Raw genomic sequence first — 11,809 nt, forward strand, 5'->3', positions numbered from 1 at the left:
TCCTAAACATCTACCTTTTCCCTCAAAATACCATTTTGGAATTGTTATTCTTATTACTTACACATATTCAATTTTTGATTTGATATGATGATGGCATTAACGGCAACAAGGTGCACAAAGCATACTGTGTTAGCAGAGTTCGGAGAAGGGTTGCACCCTAATGGGTGTGATGTAGACAACCTATATTAATTGAGATTAACTGAAGAAATATGATCAATGCGAATTTATATAGCTGGAGTTAACTTGTTTGGGGTTGAGATTGCTGTTATATACCAATTCCAGTTAGTATATTGTAACTTGGTTGTTGGAACTACTCACGTACGTTACTCTGCTAATTGCTAAAAGTTTATCACAACTCTCCAAAAGAGTTTGTTTAACCACACTTTTGTCAAAGTTGACATTTTAATTCAAGATGTAACCACTTTTTAGTCTTCTACTAATAGTAGTTATTTCATCTACACACCTTTTGCTGCTTTTAGGAGATCACCTGAGGACAAGGATATCTCCTGTAGAGCCTCTTAAATTAGTTTAAAAAGAATTAAAAAGCAGGGAATGAAATCCCGAAGTTAAAAAGCATTGATTAAAGAATAATATAACTTTGAGATTAGCAGTTAAGAAGAATAATTCTGATTATAATCTTTTGGCTTAAACCTCTACTTCGTGGCACACTAGGGAATGAAATCCTTAAAACGCGTTGTGCCAACTAAGGGAAAGATTAAGGAACAGAGTGTCATTTCCCCTAACAAGTAACAGAGCCAGCTTTAAAGTATCGAACATGAAGTTGATCATGTCCTAGTAATTTCCTTCTGATATTATGGTTCAAGATTCTCCTATTTTTGAATAAGAATCTTATTCCGCTTGTCCTTCTAGGCACGCCAAGCATAATGATTCCTTTTGTTCCCATCAACGTTTATGGCATTTACACTACCCTTTGTGAGAATGTACTATGTCAATTTGCTCCCACTTCGGTTATTGATAAGTAGCGGATAATTCTATACACCAAAATTTAAAGTAGATAGAAAGATATCATATTTCACCGAATATCATTTATTTCTGCTAGAATTTGAATCTCGATTTTAAGAATTTGAAGCCATTTCATTGACCATTATTCATTAGGCCACAACAATGTTGCGTGCCTTTTCAAACTCTTATCTAAGTCCACTATGCAAGTCTACAGTAGATAGTAATATATAACAACAATAGGCATATAATTCTTGGGAACAGTAAAGATAAAGGAAATAATGGATCGCAATGTTTCAGCTGCAAGGAATTATCTGTTCTTTGGTGCCTTGTTCCTATCACTAGCTTTTCATTTCTCTGTGAGTATAATCTAAACCTTAAGTTGCAAGCAAATCCAACCTCATCAAATATGACATCTTGGGGATTGAAACAATGAATATTTCTCTCACGATTCATTGGACGTGAGTACTCAAATTAGTAAATTCACCTGTCTATTTTAAATGTATCTTTTTAGCTTTTCAATTTTGGTCTAAAAAAAGTGTTACTTTAGAGTTCAGACACTAAGCTGGTACTATTAATTATCTTTTTCAAGTCTATCTTTACTCTAATTAATGATCTAAAAAGTCTAAGAAAATATTAAGCTGGTAACTTTAACAAATAATTTTTATAATGATGATACTAATTATAACTTTTTTTGATGTACATAAAGCGAAAAATCTAAAATACAAATAGTATGGACTGAAGCCTAAGGAAAGCAAAAAAGAAGGTTTTATTTTCATTTGGCTCTAATGGGATCTTTTAAGCTACTGAGATTAGACCGCTCAGTTAATCATGTCTGAAGAGGTTAAAACTAGAAGTACAAGTAATTAACGTTGTTAATTACTCTGTCTCTTCCAAATCAGATTAAGGCAGCTAACTAGTTAACGTCAATCACCTAAAACACTGATTAGTGGATGGTAATCACGTTGGATTTCAAGGGAGAAGAGAAACAGGCCATGTGCAAGTCCCACATAATTGCATCAATAATGAGAGGCAACTCTAGTTCTAGACATTAACACATGATATTGGGTAGATAACATCTTATCTAATTGTCCAAATGTCTATTAAGTAATTAGCATAATTATTTGTATATACCTTCCCTACCTTCCTCGTAATTCTCTTGTCTGTCCTTTTTCCTATTAGAAAAACGGCCAACGAATAATATATGGACATTTCAGGCCTAGAGCCAATAGTACAAGTCAAATATTCTTCCTTTTTTCTTAATTAAAATCAACAAGAGATGGTTGAAATTTTATTGATGAAAAAAACAGGGAAAAAACAAATAATTAGAGAATGGAGGGGGACTAGAAGGTTACACCTTCTGAGAGAAAGAGGGTATACCTTCAAATCTAATTGCTAAAAAGTTGTGGTATATATCTTGCAATTATACATGTTTTATGTTAATAAAAATCAAATCTAGCCAGTTCTTAAAACCACCAGAGATTGGTTTAGTTGATGCCCGACCTTAGTAATCCGTTGTTAAGAATGGTTGGACCAGTCCTTTAAAAAATATGCAATAAAATTGGAATGATGCGGAGAAGATTATCATGATCCCGCACAAGAATGACACACAAAAATCGAAGAATATGCAAAATTAAAAAAGTTTTTTACCATGATCGATCATTCCCATAAAGCATCACAGTATTGATTGAAGAATCAACTGAAGGTTATCCGTGACCTCCTAACATAGGTAGGCCCATATTATCATGATAGCATACTCATATGGTCCATTTTTCGGTCCATATTTCCTATGTTACATTGAGGTTTTATGATTTACAACATTTCAAGTTGTACTTTTTCCCAAAAAATTCTATTAGATTATTATTGTCCTATTCTATTCGCTGGTTCCTATTATATATTTCTTAGTCGTTGGTATTAATTAACATACTCTCACAATTTTAAAATACATGAACTGGCAGAAAACAAGTGGTCATATAATTTGGAAAATGTCAAAGTGGTCATATATATTTGCACATGTTGGGCTGTAGTAGTAGGCTTTTTCTTCTATTTTTGTCCTATTTTCTTCTTCTCCATATAAAAAGAGGGGGAAAAAAGAATTTCATGAAGAATTAATTATTGTTCCACTCATGTCATTGCGCATGTAAGTACGATGGAAAGTACGATCTAAAACGAAACTTCTGATTTGTTGCTCGGTCCTTTTTTTTTTTTTTTTTTTTTTTTTTCCATAAATATAGTATAACATTTAACCCGCATGTTCGCCTAGACACGTTAATATTCTATGTACAGCTAAATGTTCCATTATATGTTATTTTCTTATTCTTTTAAGCAATGGACGGTTCGTTATACGATGCTGCAACAATTTATTTATCCAAAGTGCAATTATGCATTTCTTATTCTTTTCTTGCAAAGTGGAAGCAACAGGAATGATGAATTCGTTTGGTTGCACGCAAAACGTCGAGAGGCGAATATAGATTTCCAATGGATGAATAAAATCTTTAAATTTTTTGAAATTGAATTAATTGTAATTTTTAAATTATAAATGAATTTGGATTGTAATATTTGTTGAAGTTTTAAAGATTTTCACCATATATTGAATACTAGGTTCAGAAGTACTCATTTTATGCGCCACCGGCTACACGAATGGCTTTCAACCAGTTGTTATAATCATATCATCACAAATATTGTACGTACAAAATCCAAATGCAAAGCAACATAAATATATGTACAGTATCTTTAATGATGTAATCTCTGATATAATAAGAATAAGTTAGAAAAATGCAAATTTTGTGCAATTACAAATAAGATTATGATCCCAAATCAGAGTACGTATATCTTTTCTGATATCGCACATTAGAAAAGAGAGAGTCGTTCGCGTTTTGATTTGAAAGATCAACGATAGCAAGACTGAAACCTGAAGAATTCATTAGTTCTCAAATATTTAATATGATAATTTAATTTAATTGGATTTCTTAAGTACTCTTCTGCTTCTAGCTTTATTGTTTTCGATAATTTGATATGATAAATCTTGACTAAAGTGATGGACTTCATCTAAAAGTTTTGCCCCAACATTTAATTTGCAAAAGACACTCCATCGTGGCCTCTGCATCAAATTAAAAGAGATCTTAATTACTGCACTTGTGTTGCGGTCAAATATGGTAAGGTCCTTGATGAGGTCCAAGTGTATGTGAAAGAGTAAATTTAGCCCTACCATGTGACCAACGTAGAGATTTAGGAGACAAATCACACTGCTCATATCACATGCAGCATGACCCAAGTATTGGGCAACCGAAAGCCTAAAAGTTGCAAATGCAAGGTGAATTGCAATCGCACTAGCTCACATGAATTACATAAAAGTATTTTTCTTTTTCTCTTACGTGAAATTTACTTGTCTGACTAATTTTATTTTGCGCTATTACAAAAGGAAGTGCTTCTATTAGAATTTTTTCTATTTCCGAGAAGGCTCAACCCCTGATGCCTCTAAATATGATGAAAAAATCTTATGTAAGTTGTGGACCACGCAACCCTTATTCTTATTGAATAAAATTATATAACAATTTGCTAAATCATAATTGGATAAGGAAAATTCATTTTGGTTATAATTCTCCATTGTCCACTTTGATGACGCACGGGATTATATTAATGCGTTGTCGATGGCCCTTTCTCCCTGCCTTTACCAAGAAGAAGATTAAAGGAAAAAGAGGGGAGCAATTTCCAAAGAATGACAAATTAATAAAGAAGGAGGCTACTCCTCAGCCTCATCAATACCATCAAGAAATACGCTACGAATTCGATTATTAGTTTTTTGTTATTAAAAGTAGTACTTACTGTTTAGATATATTTTATTAAAATCATATTCAACAATCCTAGAATGACGATAGAATTTATATTTACAATCGTCTAATATTAGGGAAAATCCTTATATCCCAAATCCCATCCCCTCTCCCACAATCCTAAATGGTATATTAATAAAAAGTGCTATTGAATCCTCTTTTTGTCTCAAAAGCTACGCAAATAGTGTCCCAAGGCCCCAACTCTCACCCATGCAACCCCACTCTCCCTCGAGACAAAAAATAAAGGAAATTAAAAGGACGAAGAGAAGATTACATAAATGTACGTAGCTTCTTACAGGTTGTCGGGTCCGGAACCAAAATGATTCAATAAAAAATCAAGTGAACCAAAATACCCTAACAAAAAAAAAAAAGTTACAAAACTATCTTTTACTGCGCTAAAGATTTTTTTTTTTTTTTTGCACAGCGCAGTATTTTACTGCGCTATAGCTAGCACTAAAAAAAAATTTGGTAAACTTTTTTTTTTTTTTGCAACACTTAGTGTTTTTTTCATACTTTGACCAACGATTAATCGTGTGTCAAGACTCCGAAACGTCAATATTTTATATAGAACCTGATATTTTTTTCTGCGTACAATAATGTAGGCTCAATACATCAAGGATACGTAGACGTTCGGATCGTTATTTTAGGGGTTGAAAAGGTGCCCGAAGTAAGTTTTGCTTGAAAAAACTTAGTGTTTTGACCAACAATTAGTCGTGTGTCAAGACTCCGAAACGTCAATATTTTATATAGAACCTGATATTTTTTTCTGCGTACAATAATGTAGGCCCAATACATCAAGGATACGTAGACGTTCGGATCGTCATTTTAGGGGTTGAAAAGGTGCCTAAAGTAAGTTTTGTTTGAAAAAACTTAGTGTTTTTTTCATACTTTGACCAACGATTAGTCGTGTGTCAAGACTCCAAAAACGTTAGTGTTTTATATAGAACACGATATTTTTTTGCGCACAATAATGTAGGCCCAATACATCAAGGATACGTAGACGTTCGGATCGTCATTTTAGGGGTTGAAAAGGTGCCGAAGTAAGTTTTGTTTGAAAAAAATTTAGTGTTTTTTCCATACTTTAACCAACGATTAGTCGTGTGTCAAGACTCCGAAACGTCAATATTTTATATAGAACACGATATTTTTTCTGCGTACAATAATGTAGGCCCAATACATCAAGGATACGTAGACGTTCGGATAGTCATTTTAGGGGTTGAAAAGGTGCCCGAAGTAAGTTTTGTTTGAAAAAACTCAGTGTTTTTTTCATACTTTAACCAACGATTAGTCGTGTGTCAAGACTCCGAAACGTCAATATTTTATATAGAACCTGATATTTTTTTCTGCGTACAATAATATAGGCCCAATACATCAAAGATACGTAGATGTTCGGATAGTCATTTTAGGGGTTGAAAAGGTGCCCGAAGTAAGTTTTGTTTGAAAAAACTTAGTGTTTTTTTTCATACTTTGACCAACTATTAGTCGTGTGTCAAGACTCCGAAACGTCAATATTTTATATAGAACCTGATATTTTTTCTGCGAACAATAATGTAGGCATAATACATCAAGGATACGTAGACGTTCGGATAGTCATTTTAGGGGTTGAAAAGGTACCCGAAGTACTTTTTGTTTGGAAACTTTAGGGCGTTTTATTTTTTAAGATTTTAATTTAAGCGTGTTATTTTTTAATCAAGACATAACTTTATTTTGAATATAAATATAATTCTAAAAAATATAGAGAGAAAAACTAGTTGTAAAGTGGTCAAACTTTAGATGGTCATAACTTTGCGCTCGGACGTACGTTTTTTACGCGTTTTTTTTTTTTTGAACTTGCGTATTTTTCCGAGATCTATGCGGACAAATTGCCACAAGGCGGTTTTAGCCGATTTTTAAAAAAACACCTTTTATCCCATTCGATTTCAATTTTCCCAAATTGGCACGGAATTTTCAATTTTATTTACTTATAAGATGATGATACGCAATAGATTTCAACGTAAAAATCCGGGGTAATGTATTTGTGAATGTCAATTTCACTACCTCAACGGTTTCAATTTTTGAAAATAAATTTCAATTAATTTTCTCGACATATAAAGTTGACTAAAATAACCTACGATCAAACAAAACTTACTTCAGGCACCTTTTCAACCCCTAAAATGACGATCCGAACGTCTACGTATCCTTGATGTATTGAGCTTACATTATTGTACGCAGAAAAAAATATCAGGTTCTATATAAAATATTGACGTTTCGGAGTCTTGACACGCGACTAATCGTTAGTCAAAGTATGGAAAAAACACTAAGTGTTGCAAAAAAAAAAAAAAAAAAGTTTACCAATTTTTTTTTAGTGCTAGCTATAGCGCAATAAAATACTGCGCTATGCAAAAAAAACAAAAAAAAGTTTACCAAATTTTTTTTTTTAGTGCTAGCTATAACGCAGTAAAATACTGCGCTATGCAAAAAAAAAAAAAAAAAAATCTTTAGCGCGATAAAATGCGCTAAAGCGAATCTCAACTCCGTCTCCGTGAGCTGCTTTAGCCGCGATGTTTTCTTTCTAAAAAACTTAGTTTTGTAACTTTTTTTTTAGTTGGGATATTTTGGTTCACTTGGTTTTTTATTGAGTCATTTTGGTTCCGGACTCAAGGTTGTCATAATTTTTAATTGAAGAAGGCAGAGGTCCTAGGGAGTCTAGGTTAGTACACATAGCTACGTAGCTTCATAATTGAAGTAGTTATAAAGATGATTGAAGTTGTGGGGCGCCCTTATGAGTAATGTTCGTGATCTCCGTTGTTATAGAGGCGGCGCTAAAATTTGAACTTATGAATTCTTAATTCTAGGATAATGACATGATGTTTTAGTAATTGATGAGTTCTGGATTTAATTGTGGCACATATTTAGTGATTTTTTTAATTATAAAATAGAATTTGGGCTAAAGTCACTGAATTCGCCGAACTCGTACGTAACTTTTTAGCTCCTGCCAGAGACGAATTCAAGATTCACCATTACTTTTAAGATAAGATATAAAATTTAATAGTGACATTAACTGCGAGCAAAAGATAAGTTGTTTTATAATCACAAAGGCATCGAGGAGATGCATAATAACAAAAGAGGAGGGTTAGAACTAAAATAAAAAAGGAAAACCTGCTATAGCATTAAGAAAGAAAAGAAAATAAAATAATAAAGGAAAACTTGCTTTAGAAATTAAAAAGAAAAGTAGAAGCAAGAGTGTAGCAAGTAGGATTGGATCCCAAGGCCTTAGGGAAGTAAACTCAATACTTAGCCGATGCTCCACTTAATCTGTTTTGACCATATGTTCTCTCAGATAAAATAGATATATTTTAAGAATTATACACCTAATATATCGAGTTTAGTCGGGTGACTATGAATTCACGTAACTCATTTTTTATACATAAATTCGCTCCTGGCTCCTGCTATGCGACAATGTGTCTTCGATCTCAAGGATAGAAATGCATGATGCTGGGCTTCTGCCTCAGAGCAAAACTCTGCATGAAAATTTATGACAAGTCTACCCCAAAAGTTGAGAAGATATATAGTTAGGGAAATTAGGAAGCGGGGAGAACTGGGAAAGGGACCTCTCCTATCAAGTGTGCAAGTGCAAACACAGTGAATTTGTCCCTAGCGAAAAAATTGTGTCCACACTGCCAATCACGTAGCATCACTTTCATCAATAATTAGTAGTAGGATAAAATGAACCTCATCAATTATTGTATTCTAACATTAAATTTGTCTTTCTCCCGTAGGAAAATTTACGTTCCATATATGAGGAAGACATTTCTGTTTAGTTATTAGAAAATGTTTTTCACATTACTTCCCTCAGGACTTTGTGTCAATCGTAACGTTAGTCTCCCTTATAATATTGTGATTATCTTCCTTATTTTGAACTCTTTGTAACACTATATGCAATCAATTTATTAGTATGTAAAAAGTTACAATGTGCCTAAATTACCCTTTTCAATATTATACTATTTGATTTGGATTAATTACTTTTATAAATATCTTTATTAAGAAATTCCTTTGAGAAAAATTATGGGTGTAAAAGTCAGTCTACTTCTTTCTCTGCAGAAAAATGACATAAGCTCTGAATAGAAAACTCAACCCAACCCAACTCAGTGTGTGATATATAATGAGTCAAGGTTATAAATTGCTATATCACAACTATATTTTTCTTGGTGGGACGATTTCCATGTACTAAGTTCGTGAACATCGTCAATATTGGATTAAACTAATATGAAGATCCGACCGGCATGAATATGACACTATATTATCACAGCGTAGTCTAACACCCCTAAGACAAAGCACACGATTTTACGCATCACAACAAGCAAGTTAATGCAATAAAGATTTTGAGAAATATCATCCAATCTCCAAAAGTTCAGTTAAAAACAATTAAAGAAACAACGAAATCAAATATGTAAACGGGGGGTTGGGAGGTAACTAAACCTTGGAAAAGCATAATCTATAGGTATTATGCGACTTAATTGAATAAATCCTGGACATTAAGTGTGGTAGCATCCTTTTTTATTTTTTATAGTCATCCACCTATTTCAAGTATTTGTTGATTATTTTATTTTTCAAACTTCTGCAGTAAAATAATTTTTTCCAATTAATAAAAGAATTAATTTTAAAAATATACTTACTGTCCATAAGGTATACAAATGAGTTCGGGTATCACCGTACAATACTGAATTCAATATTATCTCTTTTGAGTGAATTGGACTTGAATATTTTTTACCAAACGGGGGATCACGTGCTATTCACGTGCATCTTTTTACTTTTTTCTTTATTCATTCTTTTCTTTGTTAGTTTTCCTGTTTACTTTATCAGTTTTCCTTGTTTCTTGCTCAAATATATCTAACTATGGAAAAACTGTGATCATTCTTTTGTGGCATCATTGCTTGATTCCCTGATTCCCTGATTAATGTCTCCAACTAAAGATGACAGTGAATATTTAAATTCTAATTTTGTTTTAATGTTATTGTGGTTCAAGTGGCATTATTATCATAAGGAGATTTGTCCTGTCCTACAGTTCTCCAAAGAACATCACAAAAGAGAAGTAAAAGCCACCACATATAATTTTTGTGCTTATATCCATTTCTCTTCTCTTCGTAAATGACATCCCCTTCCCACTCCTTCTATCTATATGGGTGTCGTATAGATTAACCCGTTCTTGGGGCCGCAAGCATGTCCTAGTCTATAGATCTGCACTTACAATTCTCAGAAGCCTACTGACTACTTGGTTTCCTAATGATATCTTCGAATTCATAGGCTTGGCCATTACTGGATGTGGCGTGGGATTCCTCTATCAGGTTGGTCCTTCTTTGGCCTTCCTACATATTAATCATTTTCGTGTCCTAAAGTATTTTTATATAATGTACCAACTCAATTCATATGTGCAGGTAATTCTTATGATATGCAATGAGACCAATATAGGAGATGCCCGAGGCCTGCGTAGGGAGATTACTAGATGAATGTGGCGTGCTATTCACGTGCATCTGTTTAGTTTTTGTTTATTCATTCTTTTCTTTGTTAGTTTTTCTGTTTTCTTTATCAGTTTTCCTTTTTTCTTTGTCAAACTAATTTAATTTGTCAAATCTATCTAACAGTGAAAAAACTGTAATCATTCTTTTGTGGCGTCATTGCTTGATTCCCTGATTAATGTCTCCAACTAACAATAACAATGAACATCTAAAATCTAAACATTTTTAATGTTATTGTGGTTCAGGTGGCATTATTATCGTAGGGATATTTGTCCTACGGTTTCCCAAAGAACATCACCAAGGAGAAGTAAAAGCCACCACATACAACTTTTGTGCTTATATCCATTTCTTGCTTCTTCTCTTCGTGAACGGCATCCCCTTCCCGACCTTCTATCTATATGGGTGTCATATAGATTGACCCATTATTGGGGCCGCAAGCATGTCCTAGTTTGTGAATCGGTACTTGCAATTCTCGGAAGCCTACTGACTACTTGGTTTCCTAATGATATCTTTGGATTCATCGGCTTGGCCATTACTGGATGTGGCGTGGGATTTCTCTATCAAGTTGGTCTTTTTTTGTCTTCCTACGTATTTAATCATTTTTCATGTCCTAAAGTATTTTAATACAATGTACCAACTCAATTCAAATTTGTGCAGACAATTCCTGTGATATGCCATGAGACCAATATAGGAGATGCCCGAGGCCTACTGAGGAAGATCAGTAGATGTGGCCATTACTAGATGCACGTGGCGTGCTATTCACGTGCATCTTTTTACTTTTTCTTTATACATTCTTTTCTTTGTTAGTTTTTGTTATTTTCTTTATCAGTTTTTCTTTTTTTCTTTGTCAAACTAACTCATTTGTCAAATATATCTAACTGTAATCATTTTTTTGTGGCATCATTGCTTGACTCCCTAATTAATGTCTTCAAATAACAATGACAATGAACATCCAAAATCTAAACATTTTTTTTATGTTATTGTGGTTCAGGTGACATTATTATATATAGTAGGAATATTTGTCCTACAGTTTCCCAAAGAACGTCACCCAAAAGAGAAGTAAAAACCACCACATACAATTTTTGTGCTTATATCCATTTCTTGCTTCTTCTCTTCGTGAATGACATCCCTTCCACCCCTTCTATCAATATGGGTGTCATATAGGTTGACCCGTTCTTGGGGCCGCAAGCATGTCCAAGTTTGTGGATCGATACTTGCAATCCTCGAAAGCCTACTGACTACTTGGTTTCCCAATGACATCTTCGGATTCATCGGCTTGGTCATCATTTTGGACGAAAATATTGATATTTTGCTTGTTTATATGGGTGGTGAAATTAGATTATGACAATTGACATGGCCCGCCAAATTCATCTAAGTTTGAGCAAGTTAATGATTGACTTATTTATTAACTCACCAATTTCTATTAGCTCAATTAAACACATTTACATGTTGGGGCAAAGATATAATCCAAATTAACCCACGAGAAATCTTGTCAAAATACTTTTAAAATTTTTTGTTTGATAG

The 11,809-nt window shown here is 33.4% G+C and overlaps 1 long non-coding RNA gene and 1 other non-coding gene across 2 annotated transcripts; both read left to right on the forward strand.

Moving 5' to 3' along the window:
• Nucleotides 1-2,496: 2,496 nt before the first annotated feature.
• Nucleotides 2,497-2,597, forward strand: LOC132048451 (U6 spliceosomal RNA). Its single transcript, XR_009412988.1, has one exon. It is a non-coding gene; the product is annotated as a U6 spliceosomal RNA (small nuclear RNA).
• A 7,077-nt stretch (nt 2,598-9,674) lies between these two features.
• Nucleotides 9,675-11,090, forward strand: LOC132048075 (uncharacterized). Its single transcript, XR_009412893.1, has 3 exons — nt 9,675-10,114; nt 10,205-10,849; nt 10,943-11,090. It is a non-coding gene; the product is annotated as an uncharacterized LOC132048075 (long non-coding RNA).
• The last annotated feature ends 719 nt before the right edge of the window (nt 11,091-11,809 follow it).

The sequence above is a fragment of the Lycium ferocissimum genome, chromosome 2, assembly GCF_029784015.1.
Source record: "Lycium ferocissimum isolate CSIRO_LF1 chromosome 2, AGI_CSIRO_Lferr_CH_V1, whole genome shotgun sequence".
Taxonomy (NCBI): Eukaryota; Viridiplantae; Streptophyta; class Magnoliopsida; order Solanales; family Solanaceae; genus Lycium; species Lycium ferocissimum.